The sequence below is a fragment of the Pongo abelii genome, chromosome 12 (genome assembly GCF_028885655.2).
Source record: "Pongo abelii isolate AG06213 chromosome 12, NHGRI_mPonAbe1-v2.0_pri, whole genome shotgun sequence".
NCBI classification, from domain to species: domain Eukaryota; kingdom Metazoa; phylum Chordata; class Mammalia; order Primates; family Hominidae; genus Pongo; species Pongo abelii.
In genome coordinates, this window is record NC_071997.2 from 98,105,424 (window position 1) to 98,114,007 (window position 8,584).

Here is an 8,584-nt window from a genome sequence, read left to right on the forward strand (position 1 = left end):
GGTGAGATAATACATGTAAAACCTTTAAAAGAATATCAACATAAGGTAATTGCTCAATAAATGTTAAACATTGCTCTTAAGCTTAATATTGTTATCACTATCATTATTATTCCCTGAAGAACTTGGATTATAACTCATAGAAGTGGTTGGGTTACTGTTCATATGATTAATCAAATAAAACAAGTCATAATTCTGCCATAATATCAAAGTCCAAAAACTCTTTTCAAGCCAGAAAGATTGATCTATGTAGGTAAAATTCTGTTGCAAAGATGGTGGAATCACCTTTTCCTGATTGGATTCTATTCTTCAACCTGGCCCAGCAGAACATTTGGGACACATGTGTTCTCCTGCTTCACTATCTACCTTTCAGTCACTGATAATAAATGCTGAATCTGTCAGTATTCATGTCTTTATCTGTACAAAATGTTCTTTAATTGATGAGAAATACTTTTGACACCTAAAACGTTAGATTTGATCTACAAAGACAACATTTAAAAAAATCTGTTGATGCAATGGGATTTTGGTATAAATGGTAATATTACCATTGAAGCTTTTCTAAATATTATAAACATATATTTTTACATGATGAGTTCTTCAAATTCTCAACTGGCATTAGGAAGAAATTCCTGACTTTTGAAGAATTTAACTCATTATCTTTACTCCCTTCTTTATACTGGACCAATTGGGAACAGCTGAAAAATATTAGCTAAGTATCATCTTTGCTAACCACAAAATACAGGGCTTTTGATACTTGAGTTGAAGGGTTCAACATCGATTTTTAACCAACTAAATCTTAGGGCCTTCCTGGAAGACAAACTGGGATGACACAACAAATGCTGGGTGCACTTACGTAGCCAAGTGGAGAGGGTAGCACAGTCTGTTTCATATCTAGTCAAGTTTGGGGGAGAAAGAGTAAGAGAAAGAAGATCCTCAAAAAGACAGATTCTATGCCCTGAGACAGATGGACTTACCACAGAGGAGCAGCAGGAGAGCAGGAAAAGTGCTTCTCTTGAAAGCAAGCAGGACCAAAAGAGTTAGATCAAGAGTCCGGCCAAATGCAAGCACAGAACTTTTCTGGAACTGTACCAATCAGACAACATTCAGTATTCCATGGAGTGAGACTGAAATAAAAAAGAATCTTCCAGTGGGGTTCTCTCCAGAAACTGGAGCAAAAGTCTTCTTTGCTCAATAAAATCATGAGGCTTTATGCAATAAGTTCAATGAACAAGACTTGTGAAATACTCTCACCATATTAATTAGTGAAGACTTACAGATCTAAGTACCCCCCCACTTTTTTTTTTTTTTTTCCAGGAACACATACTTTGAGAAATGACTGCTGGGAAGAATTGGAAAGGGACTGGAAGCAATGATGGCTAAAGAATCTTGAGAAGGAAGATAGACTATATACATTTTTTCTAGGAAATTAAAAGGGAAGATAATTTCATAATTATTGCCAATGTTGTCAATCGTAATTTCCATCTCTCCATCAGATAGAGAAGAAAATGGGATTAAAATGTAGTAAGAGAAATTTAGATGGTTTATAACAGTTTGAAAGGAATCATGACTTAAATTTCACAGTGTAGAGGCAGGAGGCTAAGAGAGGATAAAGATATACTGGTAATGTTTATAAATTCTGTACATTATCCACTCCTTACCTCTCAAAAGCCTCTTTGCTAAAGGTAGGTGTCATTATGTATGCAAATAAGGGAAGCTATGCCATGAAAAGTAATCCTTAGGCTGCGCATAGTCTTAAGTACTTTTAATAATTGACTCACTTGAGGTATTTATGTAGACCTACTTACAAGAAAAATATGAAAATAATGTAAATAAAAATGTTACACACTTTATAATTAAATTCTTACTTTTTATATTGCCCGTGATTGAAATCAAATAATTATTCAAGAATAAGAAAGCATTGTTATGAGTTAAATTTTTGAGAGGCAAAATTGTATGTTCTGCCCATTTTCTCTACTTGTTTTGTGTGAAAGATAATATGATTGAATGTGTGCTTTGTTTGTGCCCAAGTGCATGTCTGAAACACAGCCTATTCTTTATATCCTATTGAGAGAATTGTGGCTCCTTTTCTCTTTTACATTACTTAATATTTGGCTGTAGCTGTTCTTTGGCAGTAGGTAGGGTATTTGATAATTCTGCCGTGCTGCATAAACATTTTTACTTCAAAGTGATTGCTTGTCCATGTCTCACTGGAATTATTTCAAGCCAGATGTCTAATTCTGTCCAACGTCTTTAACGTTTTCAAAATCATCTGGGTGTTGTTAATGGAGTATCATTAGGTACAATTTGAAAGATTTCAGTGGGCAGTACATGGATTCAGAATATTTGTGCAATATGTGGTCTTGCTTCTGAAGTCTTTGGGGGATTTTTCTTTTATATACCATTCTCCTAACACTTTATTTTCTTCACTAGTTGACTTAGTTATATAGTTATAGTAAACATAATTTTTCCATTTGCCCAATATTTATTAAAACTATAGTAGGATCCAAACATTCCAAAAGAGCACTGGGATAAGAAAGAGGTGGTGCCTGTGCTATACCTACAGCTAGGAGAAAACAGGATACATAGAAATAAACTCAAGTACAAATGTGGGCAGTCATAACAGCCAAGAAAGCGCAGATCGAGGAGTTCTTAATATCGTTGGGTGAAGAAAGGAACATTTTGATGTTCCTCAGAAGCACAAGGAAAATAACCCCAAGAAAGAGGACTGGCTTAAGAAAAAGTATATAAGGATATGATTTGCTCCAAAAGCAGAAAGCACTACATCAACTGAAGGAAGTTTTGGAGAGAGAAATGTGAATTATGCTGAGATAGCTGGCTTTATTCCTCAGATCAAGGGAAGTATTAAAAATTTAAAACATGGTATAGCATGGTCAGATTTGTATTTAATAAAAATATATCTGAAGGTCACATGTTTGACAGACTGTATGAAGATACATTTAAGTAGTCCTATTGGTGAAGAACTGCTTGAGTCGCTACACATGTGGCATCGAACTAGATTAGAAATGAAGAGAAATCATTCAAGGCTAGAATATTCAGAAACTATCAGTGCATCTAACACATACAATAAAGGCTCAATAAATGCCTCTTGATGAAAAACAAAAATTAATGCACAAATTGGGTTTCAAATCTTACATTGCTAGAATGTTTAAAATTATGGAGTCATTTTATGTTTGTGTGTATGTGTGTGTGCACATATATATATCTTTTTATAGTTATTGAAGGCAGAGATTTCAAACCACGTATGAAGTATTCATATCTGTAGATTTATAGCAGATTGGTGTGTTTTCTGTTTTAGATTGCCTGTTTTGTAGTAGAGAGATGCTTCTCAGGACATCGTGGGATCACACTGTTCAGACTGATTTCCAACAGGCACAGCATGGTAACCAAAGTCTCCCCTTTTGCTGATGAGTGTAAACATTCCAATTGAGTGAAGTTTCAAAAATATTTTTACATTACAGGTTTGGGTAATATGGGAGCAGGAAACTGTTTCTATTCCACACATGCCTCAGTTTACTAAGCAGGAAGTTACCAAGAAACTGAAGTAAACCAGAACTCCTACAAATTTTTAGAGCATATATTAAAAGAGTGAGAATTTACTCACTTCAACGTCATGGATCACTTTTACTTTGCACTTCTTTTAATTTACTTGTAAATTACTTCGTAATTTACAAAATTACAATCAGGTTATGTATTTTTGCCTGGAATATGACATAAGCCATATCATATCCTTAAGGTATTACATTCTGTGGCACACAATTTACTTCATTTTTACTTTACTGGTAATGTTGATTTTAATTACATGGTTAGGGGATTATCCAGATTCTGCATAATATAGTTTGTATATATTAAAGTGATTTTACTTTTAGAATCAACATATAATATATGTACCACGTAAATATCCTGCCCTGATCAAATTTGATTATCTCCTGAGATGCTAAATTTAATGAATGATTCCTTCTTTTAACTTTTTTAACTTGCAGGATGTGCAAGTTTGTTACATGGGTAGCATGTGCCATGGGAGTTGGTTGTTTATTTTTTCTGAGTTTCTTGAAAATCTTTCTCTGCTCTTGCCCTTCTGTGGCTGATGTGCTGTTGAGATATCTGGTGCCTGTATTACTTTCTTACTCTTACAAATAACTTGGTCATTTTGCCTGTAAGCCCTGAGAATTTTTCATTTGACCTTAAAGTCTAAAATTTTACCATGGTATGTTTCAGGGTGATTGCCCTGCCTCAGTTTTTCAGGTGTATAATAGGTTGTTTCAATATATCGACGTAAGGATTTTATGTTTACTAGAAAATTACTTCTGGATTTTAAAAATAATAATAATGCAATGGAATGAAACTAATATTATTATTATTATTATTATTATTATTATTATTATTGAGACAGAGTCTCACTCTGTCGCCCAGGCTGGAGTGCAGTGGCACAATCTTGGCTCACTGCAAGCTCCACCTCCTGGGTTCACGACATTCTCCTGTCTCAGCCTCCTGAGTAGCTGGGACTACAGGCGCCCACCACCACAGCTGGCTAATTTTTTGTATTTTCAGTAGAGACGGGGTTTCACCATGTTAGCCATGATGGTCTCGATCTCTTGACCTCCTGATCGGCCCGCCTCGGCCTCCCAAAGTGCTGGGATTACAGGCATGAGCCACCGTGCCCGGCCTATTATTCTTCTTAAGAGATCCCAGTTGCATATATGTAGAACTCTTTTGCATGTCCATCATTTCAACCACTTTTTCTCCAGCCATTATTACTCTTCCTCTTTCTCTTTTTTTTTTTTTTTTTTTGGTCATGTTTATATTCATGGTTACTTTATTTAAACTCTTAAGTTCAGAAGTACAAGTGCAGGTTTGCTACATAGGTAAACTTGTGTCATGGGAGTTTGTTGTTAGATTATTTCATCATCCAGGTATTAAGCTTAGTACCCATTAGTTATTTTTTCTGATCTTCTCCCTCCTCACAACCTCCACCCTCCAAAAGACCTCAGTGCATGTATGTTCCTTTATGTGTCCACGTTTTCTTACCATTTAGCTCCCACTTAGAAATGAAAACACACAGTATTTGGCTTCCTGTTCCTGTGTTAGTTTGCTGAGGATAATGGCCTCCAACTCCATCCATGTCCCTGCAAAGGATATGATCTCATTTTTTTTGTGGCTGCATAGTATTCCATGGTGTATATTTACCACATTTTCTTTACCTAGTCTATCACTGATGGGCATTTAGTTTGATTCCATGCCTTTGCTATTGGGAATAATGCTGCAATGAACACACACGTGCATGTGTCTTTATAACAGAATGATTTATACTCCTTTGAGTATATACCGAGTAATGAAATTGCTGGAATATTCATGATTTCTTTCTTCCTCTCAATGCCTCTTATTAAAATTTCATTCAATTTTACTCTCCCTTGGGCATCTTGAATTATATCCTTCAATTCTGTTTTTATGTTATTTTCTTTACTTTTTTATTTAAAGTTTCTTTCCTGAGCTCTGTCAACTCTCACTGAAATTCAGCTCTTGTATTTACTATTTATTTATTTGTGTTCTTAATTTTTGAATTTCAGTACTTTTTACAAATACATATGAGTGTGTGTGTAAGACTAATTAGGTTAATTTGAGATTGTTTTATGATAGTTTTGTTCTCTTTTATACTGGATATTAAGGAAAATTTTTAACAACTGAAATGCTTTCATTTTTTTCTTTTTTCTGTAGTTTGGTATGATATTGCTCTGATTTTTCTATATCTAGGCATTTTGTGGACAAGGCTTCTTTCTCAAGAATGCTCTCTGCTGCCAATATAAGTGACATGCAGTTTCATTAACAGTTGGCATTGTGATGGGGGAGAAGGGTAAATTGGCTTATCTTGTGAGTGTTTCTTTAGGACCTTTAGTTTTCTCTTCTCACTCTCTCTTTTCCATCACTATCATATCTCTAAGGGGCACCGCTCTCTCTCTCCTCAACTAGTAGTGGTGATTCTGGAGCTACTACCTCTAGTACCCCCTCTAATGCTACTACCTCTAGTACCCCCTCTAATTTAGGCCTCCTGCTCTAGTCAATGCTATGAAGTGCTAAGTCCCTGATCATTATTCAGCATTTTGGCACTTAGTCTTGAACCTCTCTTTCTCAAATTGATTTCTTTTTTTGGACTATGTTCTTCTTTCCTCTTTTCACTGCCTATGATCTATTTAGAGTTTCCCTTCTTTCCACTAATTTCTGCATTCCTAAGATGGCAATACTAAAGGGAATTTCAATAGGAACTGTTGAAGTTCACTGTTTGTTTTCCTATTTACAGGTAACATGAAATGCACAATATTCTCTAACTCCTATTAATGCAGATTTTTTTTTGGTGAGTGTCTCATTAAGCTTGTTCATGCGCATGTATTCACTTATTTTTGTACATTTTTGGGGGAATACATATTATACTTACATTCTGCATTTATACTTAGCCTTCTATCATATTTTATGTTTCTATAAACTCTTCACTGCCTTTTCAAGTTTTAAAACTTTCTAATATAGCTTTCTATTCATAGAAGTAATACTGATACAGAAATCTTACAGAGCAAAAAACTAACAATGAAACTGAAAAACAGTAATTCTACCTCCCAGAGGCAAACACCAATAACATTCATTTTTTTCTTCCAGTATGTTTTTTCTGCACATATTGGTAGAAATGATATTGCACCTATAATTTGATATCCTGCTTTTTTATTTAACTGTGTTTCATAATTATTTTCCTGTGTAATTTAAGTTATTCATAAACATTTTCAATGGTTTCCTAGTATTCCACCATATGGATATTTTCCTAACATTTATTGTAATTTTCATTATTTACAAAAATTTTACAATGAACATCTTTGTGCATAAATTTGCATCCATATTTCAGATTTTTTATAACACATTTCTGGTAAAGAAATATAAACCCACAAGTTAGTTATTACTGAATACTAAATTTCGATTTATTCTCAACAGCTTGTAAGCATGACTTTAAGTGCTTTCTTTTAAAAGTAGGGGTGGTAGGTATACTTTTGGAGTATGTATATATCTGGAATTGCTTACTTTTGTTTTTATATATGATAAATAATGTGGAATACTATCAACATATTGTTATCTACTATCACTTAATAATGCAGACATTTTTAATGCATCCTAAGTTTTACTCCCTTCGGTTGAATATGGTTTAATTTTGCCTTAATTTTCATCTGTTTAAAACTCACAAATTTATATCTCTATCCCAAAGTGCTTCTTTGAACACCAAAGACATATATGTGATAGTCAATTTTCCCTTTCCACTTTGATATCTAACAGGCATCTCAATGTTATCATGAGTCTTAAACTTAACAAAGCTTATGAAAGAACTGGTCATTTTCCCCACTACACAGAAACACACACATGCACACACAAACCTGCTACAGTCTGGTATACATACTTGACCATGCATCTAGCAGTTTAAGGCAAAAGCTTGAGTCTTTCTGATGTTTCTTCACATCTCACATACAATATCTCAATATGTTTATAAATTATGCCTTCAAAGCATAGCTTAAATGTGTTTATTTCTCTTCACCTACACTGCTAACATGTTGGTCTTTTTATGTCTTACCTAGAATAGTACAGTAACTTGTTAAGAGATCACCTAGACATTCTCTTAGGTTCCCTTCTCCTACAGAAGCTAAGGGGACCGTCTGTTAAAAAGTAAGTCTGATTTTTGTCAATCCTCACCTTAAGGATCTTCCAATGACTATCCATAACAATGGCAATAAAAATCCCAAGTCCTTTTTGGGTTGTGTCCTGTCTTGGTCTTGGTATTAGGGTGATGCTGGCTTCATTGAATGAATCAAGGAGGGTTCCTTCTTTCTCTATCTTGTGGAATAGGGTCAAAAGGATTGATACCAATTCTTTAAACGTCTGGTAGAATTCTGCTGTGAATCCATCTGGTCCTGAGCTTTTTTTTATTGTTGTTGGTAATTTTTAAACTACTGTTTCAATCTTGCTGCTGGTAATTGGTCTGTTCAGGGTATCTAATTGTTTCTGATTTAAGCTAGGAGGGTTGCCTCCACCAAGATGTCATTATTGGAGGCCCGTGGCTGGGGCACTTTTTCCCACTTTGACTCGTTACTTTTCTACTCCTAACCCTTCCATCTATCTTTATCCAGACTCCACAGAGCCATAAAATGGCAGAACATTTTGTCCAGGATTCCTCTGCAGTGAGATGATTCCCTCCACCTGATCTGTATGCCACCTGACCCTCACCTTGTATCATTCTGTGAGAAAAAAGGAACACCAAAGAGTGAGTGTTTTCCTATGGATCTTTCTAACAGCTGACAGTTTGACAATATTCAATGGTGACAGCATTTTTGTCAGCACACAAACACATACATACACACCAATATGGTAACACAGTTTTGGGAAATGGCCTAACTGCCTTACTTTTACCACAAAGTAGTAGACTGCACTATCCAATAGATTGCCAGGGGTGCTTATGTCACTACATCCCAATCTTCAGATGACTCAGAAGAGAGAAAGAGACTCCAATTGTTTGAAAGAAAGTAGAGAACAAGAGTCTCTGCTG